The 22194-nt window shown below is 40.2% G+C and overlaps 1 protein-coding gene across 2 annotated transcripts in view; it reads right to left on the minus strand.

The window, feature by feature from the left end:
* Window positions 1-19878, minus strand: part of LOC105930315 (hemicentin-1) — a 77591-nt gene extending 57713 nt beyond the window's left edge. Inside the window, exon 1 of one of the 2 annotated variants that reach the window (XM_036138959.1) lies at window positions 19652-19878. The gene's annotated coding sequence lies outside the window, so the exon portion shown is untranslated. Of the gene's footprint in view, window positions 1-3422; window positions 3445-19651 lie in introns of those variants that run through there. The other variant, XM_036138962.1, reaches the window with a different exon arrangement.
* Between the last annotated feature and the right edge of the window lie 2316 nt (window positions 19879-22194).

Below are 22194 nucleotides of genomic sequence, written 5' to 3' on the forward strand. Positions count from 1 at the left end.
TAAATTCATGTTTAGTCACTTTTAGGAGAGAATTTGTTTTTAAATAGAGCTCATTCTGACCCTTTTTCATACCCCTTTTTATTTCTCGCTAGGGTATGCATAGGAATTTGACTCGCATGTGCGTGCGTTCATGATTTGTTTACCATTGTTTCGCAGTGTCGGCATTGCCATGAGTATCTGTGCATCTCTCTCTTTCTCTCTCATACACACATGCACACACGCACACATGCACACGCACACACACAGACACTGCAGTTGGCCATAATAAAAGCTCATCGCTTGCAGTGGCGTCCCTGACATAAGCAGGGCACAACAACTTAACACCTATTAGCAGCAACTCGTTTTTTGTGACGCATACGACCTGACTTTGATCAATTTCAAATTAAACAGATACATTAGCATAAACCAACACAATAGAAATTCCATTTTATAAAAGCTAAATGTAATTTCATTTCATATATACAATTACAAATAAAGGCTCACTTCTACTCATTTATAGAACAGAAATGTGTCACATCAATCCTTCAATGAGCTAGCAAGGACAAACAACACTAGATTAATATTTGCCTTTAGTTAACATTTTCCTGTTTTATTTTATTTTTTAAGTTTTTTTACTTGCTTTTATTTTGTTTTATTTTCCAAAGTTTTAATCGTTTAAAGCAGGTTGCATTGTACATATACAAATAAATCTGCCTTGCCAAGATGGTCGCACACTATCCGGCAGAACCTAAATGTAACATGTTCAATTCTAATATTTTGATTTGACGATCCAAGCTTGGGGCCAGATGATTTGTGCCCCACGGCTGTCTGTCTACTGAAAGCGTGTTGGGCATGCACACTGCGATTTCTGGTGTTCATTATTTAAACAAATGGTGGTGGGCCCGCCCCAATATCAATGCACCTCAAAAGGATTTAGCCTACTGAGCTTGTTAGTATTCTGGCAGACTTAGATATATAGACACAAATGTTTATAAAAAATTTTTGTTGGTATGGGAATCTGTCTTTTTTACAATATTGCTCTACAAAGAACGATCATGTCCCACTGATTATCGCGAACATAGAGTTCCCCAGCGACATCTGGTGTGGCCTGGCCCCACTGGCTCCAAACGCAGAGACGCCACAGAGTGAGAGCAAGCAGAGAAGAGAGGACCCCGATAAAAAGTTACACAAGGAACAGCAATTACCGAATGAGTCCCTGTTGGAATCATCCCTTGCTACAATCGCAGGTTTGATGCCATCTTCGTCTGGTAATGTCCCAAGTTATCGAAACACTCGGGAGCAAAATGTGATGCGCATACAGAGAGTTGCAGAAAGAGTTTGTAGACGAGAGGCAGGCGTGGCTTACGTTTGCGTGCCGTAAACCTAGGAGGAGCACCAAAACCGCACTGAGTAAAGAGTGCGCTCTTGTAGGATCTTGTGGTTTGTACAAACACAAAAAAAATCTAGTCACATCCACATTCCTGATGTTCTGGAAGGTTTTAACTGAGGCCAAACACACAAGTTTTAACATGAAAAAGTCTGAATTCCAGGTAATGACCCCTTTCATATATCTCAATTCAAAGGAGCTATTCGTAAGATTTTAACTGCAAAATTTACCAAAATCATTCTCACTTGTCACCCAGGATGGAAGAAACATTGCCTATAAACAACTGGTCCTCTCCATCAACAACATTTTTGTCTTGTGTTTCTCCTTTCAAACCTAGAAGTACGGTCCGTAACTACTTTGGTGCAGTGTAGCCTGTATTTACTTCCTGGCTCCTTAGCCAATCATATAAGAGTTCCCAGGGTTCCCAAAACAGAGCGAAGCACTTGCTATTTTATCTTGGCAAAGGAGCAGCAGCCTGCAAACTTGGAAGCCAATAAGAAACAGAACAGAATACAACATCATAAACCTGTCCTGTGTTAGGAAAAATTCAGTGGAGTTTCACAACAGCAACACACCGTTTAGAAACAACATGTTTGATTATTGTCAGTGGTATGCAGCGCTGTTCTACTGATTCGAGCCACTAGGTATCATCATCACTTACTGCTCCTTTAAGCTAATATTTGGGTCAAAGTTTACACAGTGCTGCTTTTAGGGCACTGCTAATTAAACCTCTAACCATATTTACCCTTGTACAACACAGTACATGAGCTAGTAGCTAATTTCCAATCTTTCTGGGAAGAAAAGATCTCCGTTGAGAAGTGCTCCACCAGCTAGAAGTGAAAAAAGCTAAAATAGCTTTACAAATATAACTTACAACAGTCATTTCTTCTCTAAAATCATCAGCTAAAACATTAATAATGCTCGTATAGCCCATGTTTCCAGTAAGAATTTTATTTTTTGGCCAACTTCTTTCTGGGGTTGCTTCCTATCATTTCCTATGTCATGGGGGTTACAACGTTTCACTTCCCCTTCCTCTGCCTTCACTGTGGCTGTGGCAAGGACCTGTTAGCAACCAAACAATCACAAACTCTGATCATTTCGGCATTTGGAACAATATTTCAGCGGTCAGGTTTTTTTTTCATGGACTGAAACAATTAAAGTGTAGCGAGCTACCCTGTACTACCTGTGTGGTAGGTACAGAACCAGTTTGGTATTGTTCTCCGGAGTCTTGGAGGAGGATTTGGATTTTTGGGACTAGGTTTATTCGTCGTTGTGTTTGAACAGCATCCATCAAGGGGATCTTGGACAATGTTTTCCTCTTTCCTCCTTGCCATTAAACGGATTGCAAATTTCTTGTTTTTGGGAGGAGTCTTGAAAAATTGTTAAATTTAAGAAAAGAACGCAAGTCTACAAGACTCCACTTTTTGCTTTCTTTGTTATGTTTTTTCCCCTTAATTTGGGTATTAATCTTTAATTTATTTTCAATTTAAATCTTACATTTGTGTCCTTCTTTTCATTTACACATCAGGCTCCTTAAAACAACTATTCTCTGATGCGGCTAAATGTTAATCTTTTGTAGCATAAGGAAGCCGTAGTCAGTTTATAGTCCAAGCACGTTACACACATACTTAATTGCCACAATCGACAGTTTAATAAACCCTCCTGTGTCTGTGGCATCTGAACTCCACCCAGGCCTGCTAATGAATTTGCTCATTTCTTTACTGAGAAAATCCAAAAGATTAAAAGGGGCAGTCTGTACATCCATATCAAGTTTAGCAGCAAAGGAAGAAATTGTACACCAACTAAGCTCCTCCTCATGCTACCTTGATATTCTGATGACAGGTTTCTTTAAGAAAGTTTTGCTTGTCATAACATTTGTGTTAGCTCAGATAATAAACACGTCCCTTCAGTCAGGTGTTTTCCCCCAGTTTCTAAAAGCAGCAATTATCAAAACAACAACTTAGACAACTTACTACTTCAGAAAAAACAGGCCCATCTCAATCCTCCTCTTTTTCAGTAAGATTATTGAAAAAGCTGTGTTTCAACAATTAAATACCTTCTTAATAATGATCAGCAGCTTTGATTTTTTTCCCAGTCAGATGTCCTTGCTCACCAAAGTGCAGAAACCACTCTTGTCAAAGTGTTCAATGAGATCTATGTAAATACAGATTGTAGAAGAGTCACAGTGCTGGTACTATTGGACCTTAGTGCAGAATTTGACAGGCGATCACTCCATTTTATTGGAGCGTCTGTAAAACTGGGTTGGCCTTTCTGGTACAGCACTATGTATGGCACACCTGTAACATACAGTGTACTTATGAATCATCTGGTATTTTTCCAGTAACTGGTTTCAGGGACAAACCGTAACTTCATCAAACAACTGGTTTAAATCCTACTTAAAGGACAGGACTTTTTTTGTGTCAGCATGTAACTCTACATCAAAGACTACAAAAATCACATGCGGGGTTCCCCAAGAGTCCATCTTGGTCCCCCGATATCTACACAGACTCCATAGCTCAGATTATAACAAACAACAACATCAGCTACCATAACCATGCAGACGACACACAGCTCTACATCACCATGTCACCAGGTGACTGTGAAGCCACTCAAGTGCTGAGTAAATGCTTAAAAGAAATCAATGCATGGAGTCTAGTTCAAGACTGTTGGGAAATCATTTCAGATAACCACCTCACAAAGCTCATCGAGGAAAAAGCCAAACAGTATTGAAAACAAAGGGGGCTATTTTAAAGAATCCATAAAAGATATTATTTCACAATGTTTGGTTTGCTGTGTAATCACAGATACTTTTCTTGATGTTTTCACTATGTTTCTACAATGTGGAAATAAATAAAAATAAAGAAAAGTCATTGAATAAAAAAACTTATGTCCAAACCTTTGACTGGTAGTGTTCATCACTAAAACAATAAAACAATAAGATAAATATGTCAAAATAAGAAATCTGAAGAAAAATAAAATTACAATAACAAGAAAGCAAAAATCCAGTTCAAAAGAGAGAACTAACACAACATAAGCTTGTGAAACTCTACTAAAAATAATGGCCAATGAAAATAAATAGTTGGGTTTTCAGGTGTTCTTTACATTTATTTTGAAACTGTCATGAAGTGCAGAACTGCGAGTTGCCCTGTCCACAGATTCTCCCACCTGACCAGCTGATCTTTGCAGCTCCTCCAGAGCTACCATGCACCTAGAGGCTGCTTCTCTCGTTAACACTCTCCTTGCTTGACCGATCTGCAAATTTTGACAGATGGTCATGTCTTGGTAGGATTGCAGTTGTACCTTAGTCTTTTTATGCTCAGAGGATTAAAAAGCTTTCTGTGAGATGCTCAAAGCTTGGGATAGTTTTTGATCCCAACTCTGCCTTCCTTGGTCTTTATCAGACTGTTTCTTCTCTAATTTTCCCTTGAAAACATCAGAGATCCTCTCAGAACAGCTGGATTTACACTAAGATTAAATTGCAAACATCCAGAGTCTTTTTTCTAATTCACTGCCTTGTTTTGTTTGGGGGTATTAGAATGAAGGGGGCTGAAAACAAATGCACTCTACATTTGTCAGGTTTTTATTTGTGAAAACATTTAGAAGACTTTTAATCTTTTCCTACCTATTTTCCCAGTTTTTTCTATTGCTTTGCATTGGTCTGTCACTTGAAATCTGGATAAAATGTCTCAAGGTTTGTAGATATAACGTGATGAAACATGGAAACCATTAAGGGCTATGGATAGGTATACAAGTTGCTGTATTCACAGTTTTCAAAGGGTTTAAAGGTACATTTCTCAAAAGATGCAGTTGGGTGCAAATCCCTGTGATTTGACTCGAGTGTCTTAAGTTTGAGACGTTGCTCTGTGAATTTCTTAGTTAGGCCCGAGCAGCGAAGCGCTGCGAAGGCCTATTGTTTCTGTGTTGTTTCTTATTATTATTATTAGGCCCGAGCAGCGAAGCGCTGCGAAGGCCTATTGTTTCTGTGTTGTTTCTTATTATTATTATTATTATTTTTATTCTGCCCCCCTAAAGAGGGGCCTTTTTGGGGGCTTTATCATATTCAAAAACTCACCAAACTTTGCAGATGCATGGTGACTGTTTAAAAATTTTGTATTTTAAGGTCGTCACAAAAATCTAAAGAAAAATGCCTCAACGGCGCCACCTAGAAATTTTCAAAGGACCCTTTGCTATTCACTTACTTCATCGTAGATTAATGAAATTTTGTACAGTTGTAGATCTAAGCAAGACGCTCAGAATTTACAATAAACGTCATAGTGCAAATATCACAGGAAGTCGGCCATTTTAGATTGAAGGTCGTAATTTTACCTCATTTTTGACGTTTACAGCATTGGTATTTGATCGAACTCGTCCTAGGGATTTCGAGCGAGCGGCTTCAAACTCGGTCAGTCTGATCATAAGGCATGGCCAATTAAAAGTTATCAAAACGGTGAGTTTTTGAGCATGTTGAAGGGGCGTTAGCAGGGGTCAAAGTTCACCTACTCGCCACAAAACAGAAAACTGTTATATCTCCTACACAGAAACACACAGAGGCACCAAACTTTCTGTAATTGATCATCATCGGGTCTTTTACAATATCCAATGGTCAAATGATGACATCACTTAGGCCACGCCCCCTGACAACAGGAAAAACTGTTATATCTCCTACACAGAAACACACAGAGGCACCAAACTTTCTGTGATTGATCATCATCGGGTCTTCTACAATATCCAATAGTCAAATGATGACATCACTTAGGCCACGCCCCCTGACAACAGGAAAAACTGCTATATCTCCTACACAGAAACACACAGAGGCACCAAACTTTCTGTGATTGATCATCATCGGGTCTTCTACAGTATCCAATGGTCAAATGATGACATCACTTAGGCCACGCCCCCTGACAACAGGAAAAACTGTTTTATCTCCTACACAGAAACACACAGAGGCACCAAACTTTCTGTGATTGATCATCATCGGGTCTTCTACAATATCCAATAGTCAAATGATGACATCACTTAGGCCACGCCCCCTGACAACAGGAAAAACTGTTATATCTCCTACACAGAAACACACAGAGGCACCAAACTTTCTGTGATTGATCATCATCGGGTCTTCTACAATATCCAATGGACAAATGATGACATCACTTAGGCCACGCCCCCTGACAACAGGAAAAACTGCTATATCTCCTACACAGAAACACACAGAGGCACCAAACTTTCTGTGATTGATCATCATCGGGTCTTCTACAATATCCAATGGTCAAATGATGACATCACTTAGGCCAAGCCCCCTGACAACAGGAAAAACTGCTATATCTCCTACACAGAAACACACAGAGGCACCAAACTTTCTGTGATTGATCATCATCGGGTCTTCTACAATATCCAATGGTCAAATGATGACATCACTTAGGCCACGCCCCCTGACAACAGGAAGTGTCATGTTTTATTGTTAGCAGTCGCTATGTTACCCCTCTGAGCTAATCAACATGAAACTGTGTCCACAGACATGTTGCTGTGTTGTGGATTCCAGGCCCAACTGGATTCCATGTAGCAGTGCGGCATGGTGGCGTGGCGAAGTCACCTGAAACGCCGCTGCCATATGTCCAGACTTCCATAGGGTATTGACAAATTTATTAAAAAGTAACTTAAAATTACCTTAAAAGGACAACATTTTTAAAAGTCAAAAGGCTTATTTGATGCTTTGAGAACATCTCTTCTATTCGGCTACAAAATCAACTGGATTCGATGGAGCAGGGCGGCGTAGTGGCGTGGCAAAGTCACCTGAAACGCCGCTGCCATATGTCCAGACTTCCATAGGATATTGATAAATTTAATAAAAAGTAACTTAAAATTACCTTAAAAGGACAACATTTTTAAAAGTCAAAAGGCTTATTTAATGCTTTGAGAACATCTCTTCTATTCGGCTACAAAACCAACCAAAACAGGATGATCTTTTAAGCTATAAGACCATTTTTAAGATGTCAATACATAGATTTTAAGCTGGTGGGTCGCCACTGCCTCCGGTGGCCAAATGCATCGCTGCATCAACTGATCTGCACCAGTTTAATCTCGTCATGGCAAAATTATTTTTTCTCTTCATGTGTGGCCCTAATACTCCATCGTAAGAACACCGCTGTCGTTACCGCGGGTCCTGGGGAAAAAAAAAAACGCTGCTCCTGGGGGGAATTTTTGATTATGCTCACGCATAGATGTGTAAAACTTCACATTGCAATTCAGACAGGTGCAGACTGAACCGTGCAGTTCATTTTAAAGAGGCAGTTTTGGCGCATATTCCGATAGAAACGGGCTGCGGGGAGCCTAAGTGTGTTGTCGTGGGCGTGTTTACCCGCTGCAGGTAACCGCTGTGAAACAATCAGAAAGATTTCCCTGATTAATAACATCTTTATGGCGCTCATCTTTATTGTTACTATGTGCTGCTTTACCAGTTCTCTCTCTCTCGCTCGCTCGCTTGTCATCGGACAAAAATCAAACTGCTCCGTGTTTGTATTTGAAATTGTGCGTCAGACTCAGATTTAGAAGTGTTGTTACGACGTTTGAGCTGTAACTGCAACCGTTTTTTTATATATATATATATATATATATATATATATATATATATATATATATATATATATATATATCTGGTAACTTTACTGAATTTGCAGCTTAAGAAGATTGGGTTTGACAAACAACACCAACTGTCCCCTCAATCCAGTGCACACAATACCACAACAGACCTCATCACGCTCTACAGTACATCAAGAAAACTAAATCAACTAAAACAAGTTCACGAGTGCACATGAAATGAAGTTAATCCATATTTGTGTGTCAGGGTGTCTAAGCATTCTCCAGAATTTGACATCTCAGCAGAGCCTGTAATAATTATAGAAAGTAACATTATAGTTGTTCTGCCTTTTGTTAAGACAGCAAGGAAATCATGTTGTGAATACATTACATAAATAAGATAATAATTCTTAGGCAAAAACAGTTAGAAAAGTTTTGGGTTCATATTTAATCAGAGTGAGACATCACAACTTTGTTAGATCTCTATGTGAATTATGTGAGATAGTGAGTGCTCTCACCTTAAAAAAAGATCTTTGACGTATTTTGCTCCGGTTAAAAGCTGCTTTTCAGCGATGAAGCTAGGGAAACTGCTAATGTTGAAGTTGAATTTGTTCTACACGCTTCTGCCTTGGAAAAATATTCGTCTTTTTACAAAAAGAATGTTTAAAGCCAGATTTAGGAACAAAGGTTATTCAGAGAATGCAAGAAAAGGAAGCTTTTGTGGGGAACTTTTGTCCTAGCTGTCTAGCTGCATATGGCCCCAGGACAGCACAATAGTTTTCTTGAAGTTTAATTTTGGAGAAGTAGAAACAAGTATTAATTTCAAAAGGTAGGTAAAAAAGGAAAAAAGTTTTTACAAAATCTTAAAATGTTGGATAGTTGTTATTTCCATCTTGCTGTGAAAATTGGTGAAATATTATCATTTTTAATGCTTAGATATAAAATCGCAAGGCCATTACTAAAATTGCCTTTTGTTGAAAATGTTTTTTGGCATGCCATACTTTATATTTATAGGTAGCCTAGATGTGCATAATAAAAGAGTGGAACTAAAACCTGGTCTAAAATTATTATGGAGCTTTAACTTGCTAAGAGTAATACTGTTAGATGATTATATCTTTAAAATGAGATAACTGTCTCAAAAAATGTGATAGTTTATTTGGTCTGAAGAGATGATGCAATTCAATGTTATTTATATAGCGACAATTCATGAAATATGTCATCTCAAGGCACTTTACAACGTCAAAATCAATCAGATTATACAGATTGGGTCAGATTATACACATTGGTCAAAAATTCCTATATAAGGGAACCAGTTCATTGCATCAAAGTCTTGACAAGTGGCATTCTCTCTTGAAGAAGCGTAGAGCCACAGGGAGAGTCGTCTGCATTGTCCATGGCTTTGCAGCAATCCTACCTCCTTAGCAAGCATGAAGCGACAGCAGGAAAAAAACTCCCCATTAACGGGAAGGAAAAACCTCCAGCAGAACCGGGCTCAGTATGAACGGTCATCTGCCTCGACAGACTGGGGGTTACAGAAGACAGAGCAGAGACACAACAAGACAGACAAAAAAGCACAGAAGTTCTACATTAGATGGTAGTAGCGGGTGATCTGTCTTCCCTGGATGAAGCCACAGCTAACAGAACGCCAGACCAGGTGTGCCTACTATGAAGAAAAAAGAAAAATCAAAAAGTTAAAAGCTGAAATTACAACAGTCATTCAAAATTGAAGAACAATAGACCCTGATGTCCTGCAGTAGCCTAAACCTATAGCAGCATAACTATAGAGGTAGCTCAGGGTAACATGAGCCACTCTAACTATAAGCTTTTTAAAAAAGGAAAGTCCCAAGGGCCAGCTTCTAGTGGAGAAGTTCAAGTATCTTGGGGTCTTGTTCACGAATGAGGGGAAGATGGAGCGGGAGATCGACAGGCGGATTGGTGCGGCGTCTGCTGTGAAGCGGGCGCTATACCGGTCCGTTGCGGGCGCTATACCGGTCCGTTGTGGTGAATCTGCACCAGATTTTTTGTGAGTCGTGGGGGAGCGCTGCCGAACACGTTCGTGTAAATCGCCCAGTGGACGGGCGGGCAAAATGCGTGACAGCATCTGCGGTGGCGGGCGGCCGGCGGTGCGCAAATCCCAGCGGTGGCCAAGGCCGGAGCGGCGCTTTGCTGCGAGGGCCGCTCATCACCGCTTGCGGTTTTAATTATTATTATTATTTTTATTCTGCCCCCCTAAAGAGGGGCCTTTTTGGGGGCTTTATCATATTCAAAAACTCACCAAACTTTGCAGATGCATGGTGACTGTTTAAAAATTTTGTATTTTAAGGTCGTCACAAAAATCTAAAGAAAAATGCCTCAACGGCGCCACCTAGAAATTTTCAAAGGACCCTTTGCTATTCACTTACTTCATCGTAGAGTAATGAAATTTTGTACAGTTGTAGATCTAAGCAAGACGCTCAGAATTTACAATTAACGTCATAGTGCAAATATCACAGGAAGTCGGCCATTTTAGATTGAAGGTCGTAATTTTACCTCATTTTTGACGTTTACAGCATTGGTATTTGATCGAACTCGTCCTAGGGATTTCGAGCGAGCGGCTTGAAACTCGGTCAGTCTGATCATAAGGCATGGCCAATTAAAAGTTATCAAAACGGTGAGTTTTTGAGCATGTTGAAGGGGCGTTAGCAGGGGTCAAAGTTCACCTACTCGCCACAAAACATAAAACTGTTATATCTCCTACACAGAAACACACAGAGGCACCAAACTTTCTGTGATTGATCATCATCGGGTCTTCTACAATATCCAATGGTCAAATGATGACCTTGCTTAGGCCACGCCCCCTGACAACAGGAAGTGTCATGTTTTGTTGTAAGCGGTCGCTATGTTACCCCTTTAAGCTAATCAACATGAAACTGTATCCACAGACAGAACACATGTTGATGTGTTGTGGATTTCAGGCCCAACTGGATTCGATGGAGCAGGGGGGCGTGGCGGCGTGGCATATTCACCTCAAACGCTGCTGTCATACGTTTGGCTCTGAATTCATCGTAGAGTAATGAAATTTTGTACAGTTGTAGATCTAAGCAAGACGCTCAGAATTTACAATTAACGTCATAGTGCAAATATCACAGGAAGTCGGCCATTTTAGATTGAAGGTTGTAATTTTACCTCATTTTTGACGTTTACAGCATTGGTATTTGATCGAACTCGTCCTAGGGATTTCGAGCGAGCGGCTTGAAACTCGGTCAGTCTGATCATAAGGCATGGCCAATTAAAAGTTATCAAAACGGTGAGTTTTTGAGCATGTTGAAGGGGCGTTAGCAGGGGTCAAAGTTCACCTACTCGCCACAAAACATAAAACTGTTATATCTCCTACACAGAAACACACAGAGGCACCAAACTTTCTGTGATTGATCATCATCGGGTCTTCTACAATATCCAATGGTCAAATGATGACCTTGCTTAGGCCACGCCCCCTGACAACAGGAAGTGTCATGTTTTGTTGTAAGCGGTCGCTATGTTACCCCTTTAAGCTAATCAACATGAAACTGTATCCACAGACAGAACACATGTTGATGTGTTGTGGATTTCAGGCCCAACTGGATTCGATGGAGCAGGGGGGCGTGGCGGCGTGGCATATTCACCTCAAACGCTGCTGTCATACGTTTGGCTCTGAATTCCACAGTTTTGGGCCAAGCTGCTTAAAACTCATTTGGATGCATCCTTATCCACCCCCCAACAGGAATCCATAACAAACTTTAGTGAGCAGGACTTAGTTTCTCCATAGCGCCACCAAGCAATTTTCAAAGGACCCTTTGCTATTCACTTAGTTCATCGTAGAGTAATGAAATTTTGTACAGTTGTAGATCTCAGCAAGACGCTCAGAATTTACAATTAATGTCATAGTGCAAGTATCACAGGAAGTAAGCCATTTTAGATTGAAATCTGAATTTTGACACCATGTTGACATGGTATCAAATACCATCATCATCAAGTTTGATCATATTTGATCAAACTTGTCCAGCAGGGGGCAGCAAGAGACCACAAATAAACCCCAAAGGAATTTCTCTTGGTAAGTAACTGATCTTAACTCTTTGGTTTCCTTATATATTTAAGTTGAACAGATATACAAATCCTGCTTGAAAACTGACAAACTTACTCTTGTTCAATACATTTCAGTTTTTATTTATATAGCGCCAAATCATGAAACATGTCATCAGGGGTGTACTGGGACAAAAAAAATCGGCCCTGGCATTTTGGATTAGACTGGCCCACCACATTTTGTTGTGTACTGAATGTGTATACCAACTGTACAATACCTTGAGGTCAGGTTAATGGAAATTAGTGAGAGTGGACACTTAAAATACTTCTAAAATCTTAATTTATTAACACGGTAAAATGTAAACTCCATCACAGCACAGCAACTATTCTTAGATCAGAGAGAGAGAGAGAGAGAAAGAGAGGTGTCAGGGTCAATCACACATATTATCACGTTACATCATTATAAGAAGTTATTGTAAGTTGCTCATCAGATCTATTTAGTCTTCCAGATACTGTAGGGTAACATTGGACTAATGTGCACTCACTGTGTAAAAAAGGATGCCAATGACAAAATGAACCAGAGAAAGGCCTCACTTATCATGGAAAGAAAGAAAATATTTAATAACATAATATAAATTTTGATTTACTCAGTCATTTGTAATAAGTATTTTATTTATCTAATTTCCTAATTTTTGATCATATTTTCTTTAAAATCGCAGACTTTTTGCTATTTTTCATGTAAATCATGGGATTGTGCAATCCCATGTTAACTGCGCTGACTTCCATTCTGTGAATGCATCTTCCTGTCTCTAGATCATAAATTCAATTGTTCAAACAGTTATGAACAGATTTTCCACAATTTAATATATGTGGATTACGAATTGTGTTTTGGTCATCAAACTGTGTGCAGATAACATGTTTTCGTGGTGCTGGCTGATCATAAACAGCAAAGAACTGGTTGTAGGTGAGGTCGGCAGTTCCTTGGCCGCTAGGCAGGGGGCGCTCAAGGTGCACCGCTCGTGATCCCCAAATAGTAGAGTCAAAACAAGTTATGGATGTATTATTAGCGAGTTTTGCTAAACAAGTAAAGCACTAAAAAGACTCTAAACATACAGCTGGAACAGGACTGATAAGGGAAGGCTTTCCTCCCTGGCAGTGAGCTCCACTGAGACTGAGAGACTTTTAAAACTGAAGAAGATAAAAAGAACTTTTACCGGAAAATGATGATATTTTTGTTCAGAAAGAGCGCCGCAGGGACTTAAATTATAAGTAGAGGTAAGACAGCGATACTTATTCATGTTTTGTTTTTGTGATAAAATGTGCGTAATGTGGGTTATAGTTTTAGAATGTGTTACAAATGCAGAAATCCATCATAACTCATAAACTGTTACAGTCAAATGACAAATAATTTATTTTTATTTTTTCATCAAATAATCAATATTTTTCCATGTCTCTTGGTGAATTAATTTGGCTCAATCAGTCTCCTTCAGCACTTTGCAACGAGTCTACTCTGTAGAGTGTATATATTTGTAAATCTGACTCTGATGACGTCAGTACCTCACCAGCTATGAACCCTACCGCACGTCACTGATTACAACCACCACCACCACCATAATCTGCCTTGACCGACTGGGGGTTACAAAAGGGAGAGAAGAGACACAACAAGACAGACAAAAAAGCACAGAAGCACACATTGATCCAGTAATCTGTTTACATTAGATGGTAATAACAGGTGATCTGTCTTCCCTGAATGATGTCACAGCTAACAGAACGCCAGACCAGGTGTACCTACTATGAAGAAAAAATAGAAAAAACAAAAAGTTAAAAGTTGAAATGACAACAGTCATGCAAAATTGAAGAACAATAGACCCTGATGTCCTCCAGCAGCCTAAGCCTATAGCAGCATAACTATAGAGGTAGCTCAAGGTAACATGAACCACTCTAACTATAAGCTTTTAAAAAAGGAAAGTCCCAAGAGCCAGCTTCTAGTGGAGGAGTTCAAGTATCTTGGGGTCTTGTTCACGAATGAGGAGAAGATGGAGCGGGAGATCGACAGGCGGATTGGTGTGACGTCTGCTGTGAAGCGGGCGCTGTACCGATCCGTTGTGGTGAAGAGAGAGCTGAGCCAAAAGGCCAAGCTCTCGATTTACCAGTCGATCTATGTTCGTACCCTCATCGATGGTCACGAGCTTTGGGTCGTGACCGAAAGAACGAGATCCCGGATACAAGCGGCCAAAATGAGTTTTCTCCATAGTGTGTCTGGGCTCTCCCTTAGAGATAGGGTGAAAAGCTCAGTCATCCGGGGAGGACTCAGAGTACAGCCGCTGCTCCTTCACATTGAGAGGAGCCAGTTGAGGTGGCTCGGGCATCTGGTCAGGATGCCTCCTGGACGCCTCCCTGGTGAGGTGTTCCGGGCACGTCCCACCGGGAGGAGACCCAGGGGAAGACCCAGGACACGCTGGAGAGACTATGCTGGCCTGGGAACGCTTTGGGATTCCCCCGGAGGAAGTGGCCCAAGTGGCTGGGGAGAGGAAGGTCTGGGCCTCCCTCTTGAAGCTGCTACACCCGCGACCTGACCCCGGATAAGCGGAAGACGATGGATGGATGGAAAAAGGAAAGTTTTAGGATTAGTCTTAAAAGTAGACAGGGTGTCTGCGTCACGGACCAAAACTGGGAGTTGGTTCCACTGGAGAGGAGCATGATAGCTTAAGGATCTGCCTCCCATTCTACTTTTAGAGACTCTAGGAACCACCAGCAGACCTGCAGTCTGAGAGTGAAGTGGTCTGTTAGAAATTACTAAAGTTTTTACACAACATACACATGTGGAATATTGCTAACGTATTACTTTAGCAATATTCCAATTGCTAAAGTGTTACTTTTACATTATTACTTTTGGGTGTGTATCCACCAATTTAACTGTCAAACTTTCATAAAAGCTGTCTTAATGCAAGAAATGAAACCCTTAAACACATGAAATAATAAACTTTAAATAACTAAAAAGGTTTTGTTAACTTTTCACATGAAGCTGGATTAACAGCTAGTAAGATACCTTTGATTAAATTTGTATACTAGTGTTTAAACCAGGGGTGTCAAATGTACGGCCTGCGGGCCGGATCTGGCCCACCAAACGATTTAGTCTGGCCCGGTGGCCAAATGCATTTTCATTATTCAACGGCTGTGTCTCCTCGGTGCATCGACCGATCTGCACCATATTTTTTGTGAGTCGTGGGGGAGCGCTGCCCAACGCGTACGTGTGTTTTGCATGGTAGATGGGTGAGGAAAATGCATGACAGCTTCTGCGGTGGCTGGCGGCGGGAGGTGCGCGTACCCTAGCGGTGGCCCATAGGCCAGAGCGGCGCTTGGCTGCGAGGGCCGATCATCACCGCTTGCGGTTTTAATTATTATTATTATTATTATTATTTTTATTCTGCCCCCCTAAAGAGGGGCCTTTTTGGGGGCTTTATCATATTCAAAAACTCACCAAACTTTGCAGATGCATGGTGACTGTTTAAAAATTTTGTATTTTAAGGTCGTCAGAAAAATCTAAAGAAAAATGCCTCAACGGCGCCACCTAGAAACTTTCAAAGGACCCTTTGCTATTCACTTACTTCATCGTAGAGTAATGAAATTTTGTACAGTTGTAGATCTAAGCAAGACGCTCAGAATTTACAATTAACGTCATAGTGCAAATATCACAGGAAGTCGGCCATTTTAGATTGAAGGTCGTAATTTCACCTCATTTTTGACGTTTACAGCATTGGTATTTGATCAAACTCGTCCTAGGGATTTCGAGCGAGCGGCTTGAAACTCGGTCAGTCTGATCATAAGGCATGGCCAATTAAAAGTTATCAAAACAGTGAGTTTTTGAGCATGTTGAAGGGGCGTTAGCAGGGGTCAAAGTTCACCTACTCGCCACAAAACAGAAAACTGTTATATCTCCTACACAGAAACACACAGAGGCACCAAACTTTCTGTGATTGATCATCATCGGGTCTTCTACAGTATCCAATGGTCAAATGATGACATCACTTAGGCCACGCCCCCTGACAACAGGAAAAACTGTTATATCTCCTACACAGAAACACACAGAGGCACCAAACTTTCTGTGATTGATCATCATCGGGTCTTCTACAGTATCCAATGGTCAAATGATGACATCACTTAGGCCACGCCCCCTAACAACAGGAAAAACTGCTATATCTCCTACACAGAAACACACAGAGGCACCAAACTTTCTGTGATTGATCATCATCGGGTCTTCTACAATATCCAATGGACAAATGATGACATCACTTAGGCCACGCCCCCTAACAACAGGAAAAACTGCTATATCTCCTACACAGAAACACACAGAGGCACCAAACTTTCTGTGATTGATCATCATCGGGTCTTCTACAATATCCAATGGTCAAATGATGACATCACTTAGGCCACGCCCCCTGACAACAGGAAAAACTGCTATTTCTCCTACACAGAAACACACAGAGGCACCAAACTTTCTGTGATTGATCATCATCATAACTTAAAATTACCTTAAAAGGACAACATTTTTAAAAGTCAAAAGGCTTATTTAATGCTTTGAGAACATCTCTTCTATTCGGCTACAAAACCAACCAAAACAGGATGATCTTTTAAGCTATAAGACCATTTTTAAGATGTCAATACATAGATTTTAAGCTGGTGGGTCGCCACTGCCTCCGGTGGCCAAATGCATCGCTGCATCAACTGATCTGCACCAGTTTAATCTCGTCATGGCAAAATTATTTTTTCTCTTCATGTGTGGCCCTAATACTCCATCGTAAGAACACCGCTGTCGTTACCGCGGGTCCTGGGGAAAAAAAAAAACGCTGCTCCTGGGGGGAATTTTTGATTATGCTCACGCATAGATGTGTAAAACTTCACATTGCAATTCAGACAGGCGCAGACTGAACCGTGCAGTTCATTTTAAAGAGGCAGTTTTGGCGCATATTCCGATAGAAATGGGCTGCGGGGAGCCTAAGTGTGTTGTTGTGGGCGTGTTTACCCGCTGCAGGTAACCGCTGTGAAACAATCAGAAAGATTTCCCTGATTAATAACATCTTTATGGCGCTCATCTTTATTGTTACTATGTGCTGCTTTACCAGTTCTCTCTCTCTCGCTCGCTCGCTCGTCATCAGACAAAAATCAAACTGCTTCGTGTTTGTATTTGAAATTGTGCGTCAGACTCAGATTTAGAAGTGTTGTTACGACGTTTGAGCTGTAACTGCAACCGTTTTATATATATATATATATATATATATATATATATATATATATATATATATATATATATATATATATATATATATCTGGTAAATTTACTGAATTTGCAGCTTAAGAAGATTGGGTTTGACAGACAACACCAACTGTCCCCTCAATCCAGTGCACACAATACCACAACAGACCTCATCACGCTCTACAGTACATCAAGAAAACTAAATCAACTAAAACAAGTTCACGAGTGCACATGAAATGAAGTTAATCCATATTTGTGTGTCAGGGTGTCTAAGCATTCTCCAGAATTTGACATCTCAGCAGAGCCTGTAATAATTATAGAAAGTAACATTATAGTTGTTCTGCCTTTTGTTAAGACAGCAAGGAATTCATGTCGTGAATACATTACATAAATAAGATAATAATTCTTAGTCAGAGGAAATCCAAGGCAAAAACAGTTAGAAAAGTTTTGGGTTCATATTTAATCAGAGTGAGACATCACAACTTTGTTAGATCTCTATGTGAATTACGTGAGATAGTGAGTGCTCTCACCTTAAAAAAAGATCTTTGACGTATTTTGCTCCGGTTAAAAGCTGCTTTTCAGCGATGAAGCTAGGGAAACTGCTAATGTTGAAGTTGAATTTGTTCTACACGCTTCTGCCTTGGAAAAATATTCGTCTTTTTACAAAAAGAATGTTTAAAGCCAGATTTGGGAACAAAGGTTATTCAGAGAATGCAAGTAAAGGAAGCTTTTGTGGGGAACTTTTGTCCTAGCTGTCTAGCTGCATATGGCCCCAGGACAGCACAATAGTTTTCTTGAAGTTTAATTTTGGAGAAGTAGAAACAAGTATTAATTTCAAAAGGTAGGTAAAAAAGGAAAAAAGTTTTTACAAAATCTTAAAATGTTGGATAGTCGTTATTTCCATCTTGCTGTGAAAATTGGTGAAATATTATCATTTTTAATGCTTAGATATAAAATCGCAAGGCCATTACTAAAATTGCCTTTTGTTGAAAATGTTTTTTGGCATGCCATACTTTATATTTATAGGTAGCCTAGATGTGCATAATAAAAGAGTGGAACTAAAACCTGGTCTAAAATTATTATGGAGCTTTAACTTGCTAAGAGTAATACCGTTAGATGATTATATCTTTGAAATGAGATAACTGTCTCAAAAAATGTGATAGTTTATTTGGTCTGAAGAGATGATGCAATTCAATGTTATTTATATAGTGACAATTCATGAAATATGTCATCTCAAGGCACTTTACAACGTCAAAATCAATCAGATCATACAGATTGGGTCAGATTATACACATTGGTCAAAAAATTCCTATATAAGGGAACCAGTTCATTGCATCAAAGTCTTGACAAGTAGCATTCTCTCTTGAAGAAGCGTAGAGCCACAGGGAGAGTCGTCTGCATTGTCCATGGTTTTGCAGCAATCCTACCTACTGAGCAAGCATGAAGCGACAGCAGGAAAAAAAACTCCCCATTAACGGGAAGGAAAAACCTCCAGCAGAACCGGGCTCAGTATGAACGGTCATCTGCCTCGACAGACTGGGGGTTACAGAAGACAGAGCAGAGACACAACAAGACAGACAAAAAAGCACAGAAGTTCTACATTAGATGGTAGTAGCGGGTCATTCAAAATTGAAGAACAATAGACCCTGATGTCCTGCAGTAGCCTAAACCTATAGCAGCATAACTATAGAGGTAGCTCAGGGTAACATGAGCCACTCTAACTATAAGCTTTTTAAAAAAGGAAAGTTCCAAGGGCCAGCTTCTAGTGGAGAAGTTCAAGTATCTTGGGGTCTTGTTCACGAATGAGGGGAAGATGGAGCGGGAGATCGACAGGCGGATTGGTGCGGCGTCTGCTGTGAAGCGGGCGCTATACCGGTCCGTTGTGGTGAATCTGCACCAGATTTTTTGTGAGTCGTGGGGGAGCGCTGCCGAACACGTTCGTGTAAATCGCCCAGTGGACGGGCGGGCAAAATGCGTGACAGCATCTGCGGTGGCGGGCGGCCGGCGGTGCGCAAATCCCAGCGGTGGCCAAGGCCGGAGCGGCGCTTTGCTGCGAGGGCCGCTCATCACCGCTTGCGGTTTTAATTCATTTTTTTTTTTCTTCTGGATTTGGCTTTGGGGAAAAACGCCACAGTTAACCAGACACACTATATATCAAGAATAGCTTAAGTTGAACAGAGTTTGGCTTTATCAAAATATAATTAAAATGGAATAAGTTTGGCGCTTTGTGACCGACGGGATCTAAACTGAGATTCATTGTAGCTTTAACAGTAGTCACTAGTCAGCACTAAACTGCAAGCAGATGCAAACCCTAAGGACGTCCCACATGGTAATCCTGATGTAAGAGGGTATGAAAAGGCAAAGCTTTTCACTCATAAGTCATGCTTTTTCTAAGTCAATGATGTTTAAAACTAAGAACTCACCAGCCTGGTGTTATGTCAGTCCCTGTCTAAAGGTACTCGCCACCTCAGGGTCCATTAAAAGCCACTAAAAACATCTTTTGAGGGAGGAAAAAAAAAAAAAAAAGCCAAGTCGCGCTCGTCCCAGTTCTTGCTTCCTCTTCTGCTGAGACTGAGGCGCATGTTGCAATTTCCTTTCCTGGAATCTTTTGAAAGGCAGCAGATGTACTAACATGTTGAGCAACAGCTGGGAGGAGAGCAGCCTGGGATCATGCTGTTCATGTTTTACACCATACTCAGCTCTTACACACCACATATCAGACTTTATTTACCCCCCCAGCACCACAGATGAACCCGCGTCACAGGGCTGGAATAAACAATCTGATCCGTTTCCCACCTTGGTCTGTCAGACTCACGGTTTCCAGTATCTGAACCCAGTGTGCCTTTGGTCTGTGCCTGTCCTCCCATGCCTCTGGTTTGTAACAGAGCACGTAGAGACCTCTTGTGGTTGGAATTAGAAATCACACAAACTTGGAAGAACTGCAAAGAAGGGACTGACATAATAAGCAAGTGCCCACTGCTTGATTTATCATGTCATTTATTAAAAATATTATATTTGATGTTTAAATTTTCCATTTATCTGTTAACCTGGGCAATGTTTTATCAAATTCTTGTATATGCTGTTGGCTAAATGACAGAAGGCCTCCATGTAATACTTGTATTTGTGGGTGGAGGCTTTTCTTTTTGAAGTGCAGATGTTCTATCTGTGTCTATGTATGGGCCTACTGCAGTTATTCCTGTTTTCTAAAGCTATGAAAGAAGTATGAACATTTTGGTTCAAACTGAATGTGGACTGACTTTGATTGATTAGTTTTTCTAAGCATGTCAATGTCAAGTGTTTGGTGTGTATTATTTGTTTCTCCTTTTTGTCAGTCTTTAAACCTCCAGTTTATTTATTTTTTTCACAGGTCCTCACACAGTTTGAACACAGCTGGGAGGATAACATGGTAAAATTTTTACATTTCAAATCTTAAATGCCTGCATGGAGTCTCAGTGAATTAAATATTTCCCAAGCCAATTCAGTCACACTGTGAAATAAAAATATGCAGGTTTGAGGTTACCGTTCTTGTCTTTTTATAGTTGTATGTTTGCATCTACCTCTGACATTGTGGGTTTTTTTTATATTGGATGCATACAGGGCAATTATTGCCATAATATTTGTATTATGTGTATATGTACAGCTATATACAACAATCTCATTGTCACTTCAGGTAAAAATGCATTAAAAGTCTTTGAATGCATTTCTCAGAAGTATAGCCATACTAAGTAAAATTCTGAAAAAGAAAACAAATTATAATGCTTTCATGGAGGGGGGATCCAAATTTACTAAATAACTGCCATAAGTTTCTAAGCTTTGCTAGATGATTTCAGATTTATGGGCCCTTTTCAAACCTGTCTTCCACTCGTGGTTAATTGTCACCTGAAGACATTTCTAACAAAAACCATCCAAATGTTTTCCACCTTGTGTTTGCTTGGTTTCCAATGGTCACTAAAGGTAACTGTCCTCACCTGTGATCTACTAGCTTGCAATAAAATGTTTGCAAGTCAAGTTTATTTGTATCGCACATTTCAGCAGCATGGCAATTCACAGTGTTTTACATCCTGAAAACATAAAAACATAAAACAGATTGAAACAGGGACTGGTTGTGAGAAAATCTACAAACATAAAATCTTATCAAGTGAAAACATCAATACACATCAAATTTGTTCAATTCAATTTTATTCATATAGCACCAATTCATGAAACATGTCATCTCAAGGCACTTTACAAAGTCACATTCAATTATATTATACAGATTGGGTCAGATTATACAGATTGTTGGTCAGTGTTCCTGTTATGAGCCCAAATAAACTCTAAACAGGTGGGATTTTAGTCTTGATTTAAAGAAATTCAGTGTTTCAGCTGATTTACAGTTTTCTAGAAGTTTCTTCCTGATTTGTAGAGCATAGGAACCAAATGCTACTTCTCTATGCTTGGTTCTGGTTCTGGATAGTCATAGTAGACCAGAACCAGAAGATCTGAGTGGTCTGGGGGGTTGACATAGCAACAGAATGTCTTTAATGTATTGAGGTGCTAGGCTCAGTGATTTATAAACTAACAAAAGTATTTTAAAATCTAGTCTCTGCGCTACAGAGAGCCAGTGTAAGGACTTTAGATCTGGGGTGATGTGCTCTGTCTTCCTGGTTTTAGTGAGAAGGCTGCAGTTGTCTGATTGATTTTTTTTGGTAGACATTTGAGGACACCATTACTGTAATCAATGTGACTAAAGATAAATGCATGGATGATTTTCTCTAGATCTCGTTGGGACGTCAGTCCTTCAATCCTGGAAATGTTAGAGGTTATTGAGTGTCTCTTCTCTGGACAAACACCTGCACGTTTCATCCAGTGCTGCACTGAAGCTGCTGGTCTCTGAGCCACAGGGAAAGCACAATAATTAACAAAAGATCTACGGGTAAGAGGTAGGTGAACTCCATAACAAGATTAGACTATATAAACCTATCCGAGA

This window comes from Fundulus heteroclitus, chromosome 7 (genome assembly GCF_011125445.2).
Source record: "Fundulus heteroclitus isolate FHET01 chromosome 7, MU-UCD_Fhet_4.1, whole genome shotgun sequence".
Classification (NCBI taxonomy): Eukaryota; Metazoa; Chordata; class Actinopteri; order Cyprinodontiformes; family Fundulidae; genus Fundulus; species Fundulus heteroclitus.